This window comes from Halichondria panicea, chromosome 6 (genome assembly GCF_963675165.1).
Source record: "Halichondria panicea chromosome 6, odHalPani1.1, whole genome shotgun sequence".
NCBI lineage: Eukaryota > Metazoa > Porifera > Demospongiae > Suberitida > Halichondriidae > Halichondria > Halichondria panicea.
Window position 1 is genome coordinate 3,350,171 of NC_087382.1, and position 12,573 is coordinate 3,362,743.

General features: G+C 39.7%; 1 long non-coding RNA gene across 1 annotated transcript; it reads left to right on the forward strand.

The window, feature by feature from the left end:
* Positions 1–7: 7 nt before the first annotated feature.
* Positions 8–2,326, forward strand: LOC135337429 (uncharacterized). The gene is made up of 3 exons (XR_010395104.1): positions 8–186; positions 236–1,663; positions 2,005–2,326. It is a non-coding gene; the product is annotated as an uncharacterized LOC135337429 (long non-coding RNA).
* Positions 2,327–12,573: the final 10,247 nt, after the last annotated feature.

Sequence of the window (12,573 nt, forward strand, 5' to 3'; positions counted from 1 at the left end):
GCTTCTGGATGAGCTAAGGGACGACCAATCAACTTATGACTCGAGGGACCCCCCACTCTCCCCACTAGACGACCCCCCACATAGTGGCCCCCAGCAGGGGACAGAGTACCCCCCACATAGGAAGTCTGAGGGGAGAAGGAGGAGTGTTCCCACTGGACTGTTCTCATTGGTCGCTGTGAGATCTAGGTTAGTTACACATACATGCTGATAGTGTGATAATTACTCATAATTATAGACTGGAGAATCTTTGCTCTGAGATCCAGTTCATTCAAGGAACGTACCTCCTGACTGGGAAAAATGGCTTCCTGCTCGGCAAACTACAGGTGTGCGCATTGTGATATATCTCATAGTTACTTCGTGTGTCTTTTGTTTGGCTTTAATTACTCTACGTACTATATAGTACCAAGCTTAAACACATGTTGTGGAGACTTTGAGGCCCATGCATTAACCAGGCTGGCTGCATGCAGTGTATAGAGGGTATTTACAACACAAACAAGATTATGTCACTGATTTAATCTATCTGTATAAAATACTGTTTGTTCCTTGCATGCAAGACTGCCACTTACAGCTTCAAGAACTTCGATTACAAGAATTTGAATCAAATCAAGAATTGTTGAACAGAGAACAAACAATTATTTATGTCAGATAAAAACATGCAACGACTCGAGTATATTTATAATTATGACTATTATACCAGCTATAACTATATATATAGTCGCACTGATATCAATGTAATTAACACATAATGTTATATCATGATCTGTCCCATTTTTTATCAAAATTTAACACGTATTAAATTTTTCTGAAGTCTGTTCAATCCCGGCCCTTTGACTGTGAAAAATGTCAATTGGAATGTCTATAGCACTTGTTCACTGACTGTGTTAATAAATTCAGGAGACCTAGCTAATATAGGATTATCTGAGCACTTTTTTTCAGTTAAAGATTTATGCACTTCATTACCGAATCTAAAGTATCGAAGAAGATGTTCGTTCACCTCACCCGTCCATTATTTAGCTGGAGTCAACAACAAGTCCACTATACATGTTAGAAATAAAAGATTATATAGGTGTAGCAGGCATTACCGGAAAACTTGTAAAAAAAGTGTTCGGCCGGCGTCCCGACCTTCTGCGCAAGCTAGAGTCCTAGCCAGTAACTGGAGTCCCAGTTAAGTCGGAGTCCCGACCAAGCCAGTGCACCAGTTATATTACCGAGAACTTCAGAAACGAAAGAGATATAGATGTGCGCATGCCGGAGTCCCCTTCCACTCCGAAGCCCCAGTAATAGCATGCACACGAATGTGGCTGACTGCAACGGAAGTTACATAACTTAAAAAGTTTGTTCAAACTCAACTGACACCATGACTGTTTGGAACTATACAGCTTAATAATATCTACAAAGGAATTTGAGTATATATATAGTGTTACACTCATATACGATTATATAATGAAGCTAGATCTACGTACATAATATGCACATGCACAAACTGGTAAACATAATTATACACACACAAAAATTTTTCTGGACTATAAAATTGGCATTAGGCCAAAAATTGAGATATATGCATGTATAGGTGTTCTAATTAAGTGTCCCTCTTGTACGAGTATACAGCTGCAGGAGGGCGTACTGAGCACAGTCAGTGGAGGTCCAATATCCTGTGTGGGCGGTGAGCGAGTTGATGTAACTATTCTCAGCAAAACTCTCCTTCAGCATAAAATCCAGTCGCTCACGAAGCCTCTCTGTAACAGGGGGAATTAATGTACTGAAATACTTATTATAACTTCACTTTCCTTCTTTTTGCACAGGAATTTACAATCTAATGCTACCCAGTTTTTGTTTTTGTATGGCATATACATACTTAATATACAGGGGTGGCCTTTGTTGAGGGACCTGTCATTGTCATTTGGGACCTGGCCTTTTGTATCACAGTTGGCCTTTCTTCAGGCGTGTTCTACACAGTACAATGTACACTATACTATAATTATACTGTTTGTTCCTTGCATGCAGGACTGCCACTTCCAGCTTCAAGAGCTTCGATTACAAGGATTTGAACCAAGTCAAGAATTGTTGAACAGAGAACGAACAATGTCTTGTGTCAGATAAAAACATGCAACGAGTATATTGACAATATACCAGCTGCAACTAAGTCGCACTGATATCAGCGTAATTAACACATTCGTACTATAATTTTATCATCATCAAATTTTTTTTTATCACACGTACGTACATGTAATAATTATTTTTCTGAAGCCAGTTCAATCCATTTGTGTTCAATACAACATATTTATTATGTACGTTGGAATGTCTAGCACTTTGTTCACTAAATTGTGGATGCCTATTATTAAAAAGGAAATTTATCTGAGCACTTCTTCTTTAAGACTTAATGTGTGAAAGTTAAATAATTGTTAGCAGATTTAAATACAGAAGATGTCAAAAACTAAGTCTGTTAATTTACTTAAAAAATATAACACACTGTATACTAATTACATTTTTGCTAGGAAACTATAAGTATTAAGACAGTGTCAGTACAAACTAACGACAGTATAGTGCATGTCAGCATGCATGGCCATATTGCATAATATGCAACTTAGGAATGTAAACTAAATAGGACTTGACAATTAATTTTTAAACTTACGGCATATTATATATTACATATTTATCTACAGTTTGGCTGATTCAGTTTCCATGGAAACTCTTGTAATTACAAACCACGACTATAATTAAAGAAGTAATTGATTTTCAAACTTTCTTGAATAACCGACACTGTATTATGTTTGGTATCATAATATTTGGGGTATACTGACTTATAGCACATGTACTTACACTTTATAGAGAGATTTTATTAAAAACATGCAGTAAAGATATTTTTACAATTATTAATTAACTTTATGGGTGCATATTTTGAATTTATATCATGTTCAATAAGAATTATGATATCAACTTCAAACCAGGGTTATTAATTCAATTAACTGCTAATAGACAACACTATAGAGAGTTTTTATCATTTGTACAAAAGAAATGAAAAAAAAAGTGGGAGTACAAAGATAAAATTACTCGTTGATACTTATGCGTGGTTGATTCGTCATGGGCCTGACCAGAAGCAGTGGATCCATCTGTATCTTCAGAGGGATCAGTGTCAGAGAGAGATGCATCAGTTTCAGTTGAAACATTAAGATCAGGAAGTGAGGAATCACCATCATCAGATCGTGAACTTTGTGAGAGTTTTGCCTTCTTTGTGAGCTCTGGCTTGCTGCAGGTGCTTGCTTCTCTTGTTTGTACGAGGCATGAATAGCTCAGAAGATAATGGATTAATGGCAGAAATAGCTAGCTAGCTAGAAATAGCTATTAAATCAGAGCTAGTGAAAACATCTAAAAAGAAAAAATACGTTGCCATGGCGATGACGTCATATGTCATAATTGCCCACAAATTTTTGCCTTTTTTGGTGGGCTACTCTATATCTCCAGAAATACTTACTCAAATGAAATTTCGAAAAAACCATTAAATAGAGCTCTGCAAAAGCTGATGATTGACACTAACTTTACCACAAAAATGTGTTTACTATGTGAATGACACGCAATGCAAATTATGGCCACTTATGGTGAATTGCACTATATAGAGAGGACAATGAACTATACAGTTCAGCGAACAACTTGCAAACTAATATTGCATTCTACCGAATAGCTATATACTATTGTATATTGAGTCTTATGTGAACAGAATTAATTGTCCTTTTATTTTATGTGTGCATGCATGGGCAGCCATTCTGTTGTTATGTGCAGTCACATGTGTAACAATAGAGGGTGTGTCTGGCATGTCTGGCATGTCTGTGGTGGGGGTTTCATATCATTCCTATATCATGATCAGTGTGCTCATAGCTGCTAGTGGAGATGGAGTGAGTGATGATTAGTTACTGTTACAATAATGTCACTATATGTCAACTGTTACTCTATATATAGACAACAGGCTGAGGATTTGAGGGAGTCTGTTAGAATGCAGTCGGGGTAAGTGATGATTACTGCCATTTATACAGTGAAACGACTATTGATCAAATAGGAAGTTGTATAATGCTGCAAAAGATGGTGATGTCAGCGAAGTGAAGTCCCTGCTGGCACGTGGGGTCGACCCCAACCACCCCAAGTGCTATCCATTACACATTGCTTCTTGCAATGGTCACCTGAAGATAGTGAAGGCACTTGTTGAGGCTGGAGCAGACACTGAGAGAAGAGATGCTGGGGGCAGGTCTCCAGTTCATTGGGCAGCCTTTTGGGGTCATAAGGAGGTGTTGGTTTACTTGATCAGGGATTGCAAGTCCTACTCTAGTAAGTTAATTAGCACTAGCCACTGCTACGTGACTCGACTGCATGTGACTGTGCATGTCTACATGCATAATAGAAATCAATATGCATGTGTGTATGTTATACCAGGAATGCGAATCTAAATTATGTAATCAGTATAATTATACTATCATATCACAGTGGATATGCAATCATGGTCAGACTCACTATAATTATACCAGTAAGAGGCAAGGTTTGGGTTTCAACCTCTACTGTGTTACCAAGGGCGTAAGTTGTGGTCACAAATAAGCCTTATAGGGTATGGAGTGGGTGGTTGTGGGTGTGTTTTTTTTAGATTTTCACAAAAAGAAACCTGCTTGCATCCATGAAGCATGTAATTAAGTTGGCTTGTCCTTAATTTAGTGGATAGCCTCAACACAACAAGGTAGTAGTTTTAAATTTGTGTCAAATAAAAGCAAGCAAAATCGAATCAGTATTCTGCACGTTGGCCTAGAACAGGCGGCTTTGACTCAAGGCACTATAAACCTCAAATAAACGCTGAGAGTTTACACTTCAATGCTCCAGTTGTTTTTGGGTAGAGTTAACCACATACATCAACAAGTGGAAGAAAAGGACCGATGCTATATATTACCAGAGCTTCTGCTATTGCCAGAAAGTGAGTTTCTAAGCCTAAGATGTTAATAAGAAACTGCTACATCTACTTCAGGGAACTCTGGTGATCTAATTTGGATCATTCGCAAAGGTTTTTCCCTTGAAAAGTATTGCCAGCAATACGGTTTTTGGTTATGCATTGTTAAGTATAGGATAGACTACACATAAGAGTAAAATATGCATCTATGTAACCTCCGCGGTTGCGGTTAACCCGAGGCACAAACCCGACGGAATCTAACCGTAACCAAGGTGGTTACTAAGACGCATATTCTACGAGTGGGTGTGGTCTATCTTCATTGCTGATTACGCCCACTTCCTGTCACACGTGACTAGGGAAAATCCCATACTCAGCCAGGGGAAGGCGCATAATAGACTTGCGTAGAGCTTCCTTTGGCAGTTGATGCATCAGAACAACAGGTACAATCATTGAATCAAATTACAATAGCTACAAAACTGATTAATAGCTAGCTGGTAGCTGTAGTAAAGCTTAAACTGAAAGGAGGGATTCGTGGCACCCTGGGATCTCGAGTCCCCCTGGATCCGCCACTGGGTCACCATGCAAGGTCTAGTGCAGTAGCTACTTGGTGGAGGCCCAGGATTTATTTTAGTGGAATGACATCTTACTAGTACATAGAACTGCTCGTGGACTTCTTACAGACAGTAAACAATTCTCATGAATTATTCATGTTTAGCCCTCGTGTTAAAAAGTAAGCCTCGATTAAACCGCAGAGATACATGCATGGTACTTCGAGGGTACTTCCATTTCCAATCCCTCTCTACTCTATCTATGGTTAATGTGATTAACTCAACCACAACAATTATAAAATCTATCTGAAGCTACTGTAAATGTGATTAGAAATGGATACCCTCCGGCCTCTCACAAACTCACATTCTATTAAGGTGTGTGGTCAACAAAAGAGGGCATAGCCAAACATTTTGCGGCGCTCGTAAATCTTCCCCCCCCCCCCAAGCGTTTTATCCTTGATAAAACCCTGAGTCCCACTGTGACATCAGTCCCCGTATCATACAACATTATGTTTCAGATGTACGGAACAATGACAACGATACTCCACTCCACACTGCTTGCTTTCGTGGTCACCAAGATGTGGTGCAGTACTTGGTGGAGGAGGCTCACTGTGACATCAGTAAGTGCCAGTGTAGCTACATTGAAAGTCGACACTAATCTTAATATAATTATGCCCATTCTTGACAATTGGTACAGATGCACCTGGGAAGTATGGCAAGTCACCCCTTGACATTGCTGAAGAGAATGGTTACAAGGACTACAAAACTAGGAGTCGAGCAGTTTCACTCGAACAAAAACGTAAGCACCCTAAATCCTATATAATGGTTTTAATTAAGGTAGGACAGCAAAGAAACCTGGAGATAGCTAGTCTTGACCATAGATTAAAGAGGGAAAGGGATTGGAAACGGAAGTTACCTCGAATTATATCTGCGTTACGCCGGGGTGTAATCGAGGCTTGAGTAAAATCTAAGTAGATAGTACCTTGCTGTCTGCAGTAGATTCTATACTACATTAACTAAAACTTGCTCTTTCAACTGACACATATAATTATGGGACACAGTACACCAATGAGTTGCACAGTCTTAAGCCCCGTTTACACCAGGCCTTTAATCCAGGTTGGAATCCTAACCGCGTTCGTGTAAAAGGCCCTTATCCGGGTTCCAATCCGGATTAGCCAACCCACCTCTGGAGGTGGTGCAGAAGCGGTTTAGCTGTGAGTAAACAAAGAGCTAATTCTGAGGTGTTGTTCGGTGGGTGTTTCTAGAGTAAACCTGTAGCTTCCTATCAGCCAATGTTTCCGCAAACAAAATTAGTGGTAATTTTACTATGCCCACTACTCAGAAAAATCTGACCCGAATTAGTTGTCGTGTAAACGGGGCTTAATTAAGCTATTATAATTAAACATTTTACACATAAAGATCTATATAATAGCAGGAGTACATGAATATTCATGTACTCCTGATAATAGCGTGACAAAACAACGTTTTGTACCTCTAGCTATCTTCACAAAAGTCAAAAATGTATTTTTTCTTTTCCAACTGATGCTCTATTAGCTAGGGGGCATGAGAATGAAGCTTTAGGGCTGGGGGATCTGAATATCTTTCAGTGATCATAATTCATGAAACATTGTTTCCCGCGTGTTGCCGTAACATGGATTAACATCAAAGGCTCTCTGGTGCCATGCTGCAAATTCAATGTAAAATATCGCGTTATTTACTTCCGTTTCCAATCCTTCTCCTTCTTTAATCTATATAAACAAACTAGAGCACTAAAGTGCTAACTCTCGGCTGTTAATGTGAATACATTATAAAAATTAGGGAAGTACAACAACCTAGAAACTGGTAAAGGATCACTTTAGCTGCAAATATGTAGATCTACCTCGAATAAAGGTCACGTGTAGAGCTAGGCCAAGCTTTTTAGCTTTTGCTCGCTTTTATATGAGCTTTAACATCGATCTGCCACTAATAACTTGTTGTGTGAAGGCTATCCATGCTGTAAATGCAGTGCTATGGCATCCAGGTAAGCAAACTCACAAAATATATACAAACAAACAAACCTATACCCGTGGCCGCCCATTTGTGTCTCGGGTAATAAGAACAATTTTATGCACAGGAAAATATGGTGTTTTGAGTGAACCAGTTGTTCCACTCACACAAGACGAGGCTGATGCTCTGCAGAAGCTTCTCGAGGGAGCACAAGTCACCATTGGTTATCCCATTGTTGCTGGCACCACCACTCTGAAGGAAGTTCAGCAGCTGCTTACTCAGAGAGGACTGGTGGATATGGCCGCCAACCTCAGGACAGAACTCTATCAGAGTAAGCACCCTAAATTAATGGAATAATTATAATTACAGTTTTCGAAGTTCTCACAGTTCAGCAAAAAAACCTGGAGATACTTGATAGTCTTATAAAGTCGACAAATTCCATCACTCTTTGTTACCTAAAGCTGTTTCTTGTTGGGCCACCGTTTGTTGGCAAGACGACCACACTCAATCGATTGCTGAAATATTTCAAGAACATCCATTTAGAACCTAACAAGGCAAAACTTAGGAGTACTCTTCTTGCTAACTGTTTGCAGGTATTTGCTTTAGTGAGCAACGATGGAACCGAATGGTTGTCTTCTAAAGATCTGAATGAAGAAGTTGCATTGTTGTTTAGATATTTCTGTGGCAGTGATCTTGAATCTGTAGGAAAAAGTGATCTTGATTTTGTAGGAAAGAGTGATTCTGAATCTGTAGAAAGTATTGATACTGAATCTGTAGAAAGTATTGATTCTGCAGCTGAAAACTTGAATTCTGAAATCATATACGAATCCACTACACCACATACTAGAATTACCAAAGAAATTGTTGAGACAAGAGAAGTAGGAGATACCAAAGACGAACGGCTAGCTCGAGTACGAGACTGTATATCACGATTACAAAATGTGATCAAAGATAAAGATCAGTCTAAAGAACTGCTTAAACACATAGAGGGTAGCACACTGCTGAACATTAACGATATAGGAGGTCAACCTGCGTTCTTAGAGATGCTACCAGCCCTGAGCAATGGTCCGGCCATGTATCTAGTATTTGCTGACTTGAGCAAAGAGCTCAATAAGCCGTACAAAATTCCTTTCAGTCGAGATGACACAACTATCACTCCTTACGACGCCATGCATTCCGTTGAATCCACTGTTTCTCAGATCCTCTCTTCAATTGCTAGCATTCATCGCATCTCTCAAGAACCAGTTCCGTTTAAACTCGACAGATCAACTGCTTTTGGTCAGGAATTTGAGAAGCTCCAGGAAGTGCGTCCAATGGCAACACTAATAGGCACACACAAAGACAAGTTAGAGGAACCGGTAGACCAGAAAATTTCGGAATTTGATTCAGCTCTTACGAAAGTTACTTCTAATTATAAGACAATCATTGCTAACCCTTCACCAAACCGCACAATTTTTGCAGTTGATAACTTTTCAGGAACAGATACAGAAGATATAGCACCAATCCGAGGTTTTTTGAGTGACATCTTCGAGAAACAATTTAAAGATTCTTCTATTCCCATTCAACCAAATTGGCTCTGGTTTAGTCTGATACTGCGACGAGAATACTGCATTGCTCCGATGGATGATTGTGTTATCATTGCTAGAGATCTTGGCATCGAAGAAGATGAGCTACAGCTTTGCCTTTGGTATCTTCACCATTGCACTGGAACCATAATGTATTATCCCAATATACCCGGGAAATACTTCAAAGGACATGTGATCTGCACTCCTCAAGTTGTGTTTGATAGCATTAGTGAATTTATTGTGACTTCTCTGCGCATTCTCCATGGTGATGGGGTGGTTATCGAATCAGAGCGAGTTGAACTGATTAAGAAGGGACAATTTTCGATCAAATCCATTGAAAAATACTGCAATTGTCCTCAAGTTAAGGAAAAGCTGAAAGAGAGTAAGCTTCTCCCAGCAAAGCAACTTGTAAAACTCCTTGAATATGTTCACCTTCTATCACCAATAGTCCATACGCAGTCAGACAAGGAAGAAATTACCTACTTAATGCCGGCTGTTTTGGAGTGTGCTTCACAAGAGGAGCTGGCGAACCCACCTCCACCAGACACCAACAACCCAGAACCACTCCACATCACATTCAGCTTTGGTTACGTACCAACAGGAGTCTTCTGTGGGCTCATCACTCGACTAGTTTCCCAAGGCCCTCATGGAATACTCGGATTGACGTGGAAGTTGGTGGAAGATGGCGTCAAGAGAAACTGCGTTGCTTTCCATGTAGATGGTGTTCACAAGGTGACTCTGCTCTCGCACGAAAAGAGCTATGAAATTCGAGTTTCTCGTGAGGATCCAGAATCTTCTCTCCACGACCTTTGCGCTCATGCAATCTCGGTCGTTCTGTATTTCCTCAAAATCTTATATGAGAATTTGGTTCCATTAATCGCATTCCAGTGTCCCTGTTCCAATCACAAAGCCGAACGAGACGTCACTAATTTATGTACTATTTCCGATGGTTCAAAAGTTCGATTTCTTTGTAAAGATTCTATGAAGCTCGTAAAATTAAAACCGGAGCAAAGGATCTGGCTTGGAAAGGTGAGTATCCATTGTACATATTATTATTTTACTTTTCCTACAGACCAAGAAGGTTGGTGAGGAAGCTGAACTAGAGGTGCTAAAGTTTGCTGAGGATGGTTTCTCCTTCCACTGGACCAAAGAGGGCTCCAGACGTCAGATCAAGACAACTGACGATCGGCCCAACACTCTGAGTTTCCCGACTGTGAAAGAGGAGGACTTCGGTCACTACCAGTGTGAGGTGAAGGATGCAGCTGCTGGGAAAGTGCTCCTCACTCTCTACACAGCTCTCTTCAAAGAAGAGACAAGTCAGTTAGCAATGACGTATGCCGCACTTACGTTCCATCTTTATTTTTCTGCTTTAGAAGAATTCTCTGCTGAAAGGATTGAAGAGCCAAAAAGCAATGACACTAAATCTATTGTAAAGACACCATCATCAGGTTTGATTGTTTCTACGAACTATATATGTATATAACACTGTTGTATAAATAATTATACTGAGCTATGTATATATTATGTAAGCATGGTTATATACATTGTTTGTTAACTTCCCCTCTACAGGACCACCTGCTAATCGAGTCGCTCTCCAAGAACTAATGAGGCGATACAAACTGACTGACGAGCAACTCAACCGTGAAATAGTGGACTCCGATACTCCCGTAATGGCCTTAAATTTTGATAATGTGGAAATGTATTCAACTGCAATGGGGCTAGCTATTGCTGAACAAGCTGATGTGAAGAAGGTGTACCATTGCGAAGGAACTCAAGCAGCCATGATGAAGTGTTTGAAAATCTGGAAAGAACGTGATCCTTTTCAAGCAAGTTACAGAGCTCTACTGGATATCGCACTGAGATTGGAGAAAGGAGAAACAGCTGATAAAATCTGTCAGCAATTGACCCAACGTAAGTACATGTATATGAGTGCCCCTCCCCCTTTACCACCCTCCTCTAGAAAGTACCTGAGTATAATTACAACTATACACAACAATTTAACTGAAATCACACCAGAGAAGTACAAAATGCACACCATCCTTTACAGATCGTACACTGGACTGATGAACTGATCACACATAATTATGGTGACGAACTGTACTGAACTTTTCTTAGAATTTTATAAATCTTCTGTAATGTATGTTTCTATTTTACCATTTTGGTATATATTATGATTTTTCCACTATATAATTATAGTCATTTGTATACAGAACATTCAACATTGATCATGATGTTATTTTACTGAAATAGATGCAACCATAATTATATGCATTAGCACCTAGCTTAATTTGGTGAGCAACACCTAGCTAGCTTACTGTGTACATTGAATAACGTGCTGGATTGCATGCATGCATGTGTATACACAATCAACAGCTATAGACTGCACGTATGCTGTATTACCGTATAGCACGAAATTTTCGAGGCACTTATATTTTGTGGATTGGCCTCTAAAAACCATTTCGTTGCACAATGTTCGCGGAATGACTGCTTACCGGAAGCCACGCCTTTAAATCTTTGCATGATAGCAGGTAATTCTAATTAAAGAACACTTTTTGTGGACTAAATTTTCGTGTAGAATTCTAACCCACGAAGTCCGCGAAAATTAAGCCCCTCGAAAATTTCGCGCTATACGGTATATTAAATATTAGCTTTATGTTATAGATAGTATGGGCATGAGGTATCTATGTGTTATAGTGTCCCATATCACGAGGGCTTTGCCCGAGGGATGAGGGACACTATAACCATAGATACCGAATGCACATGTGCTAACTGATTTAGATCCCACTTTTCATTGGCTGCCTCAGGCAAGAAGTGTATCTATAAAAGCAGCAAGCCTTAGCAACAGCTTTATTTTTGAAAATGTCCTGTTTTGACAAGCTAGATGATTTCTGCTTTTCTGCTAAAAAACCTTTGCATTGGCCTTGCTTCAACATTTAACTAGTGACTCCACCTTGTGCAGGAATAGCCTCGATCCCAGGCCGAGTTTTCGCTTTTATAACGGTTAGGCGAACACTAGCCTCGATTCCAGGTTGATTAAAATACGGCCTGGTACCTATTGCAGGGTGATAGTGCGCATGCAGTTAGTTTATTCTCCAGAATCTGGGGAATCCCCTTTTTCTTTCTCTCATCTATTTTCTATCTTTGTACATCAGCTTAGCTCTCTATTGCGTTGTTCCAGAAGGCTTTCACACTAGTCTGAAGCCAGAAGAGGCTCTCATCTACCTCTATGACGGTTGTATGGTCAGGATGTCTTACCTTGGATCTGTACAGGCTATGGGAAGTGTATGGTGCCTCAAACTGCTACTTGCGAAGACAACCCGGCTATAGGACCATCTTAGACGTAGATGAGAGCCTCTTCTGTCTTAAAACTAGTGTTCAAGCATTCTAGACCAACACAATAAACGGCATAAGCCACAGCTAGCTTTACAGAACTCAGTCATAGAGATAAAGTATTACGGAACATATTATTAGTAAACGGACTAATTTCCTCTGTAATTTACTAAAGTTTTACGTTCGTAGTACGATTACCCATATTCTGGGTACCGTATATGCT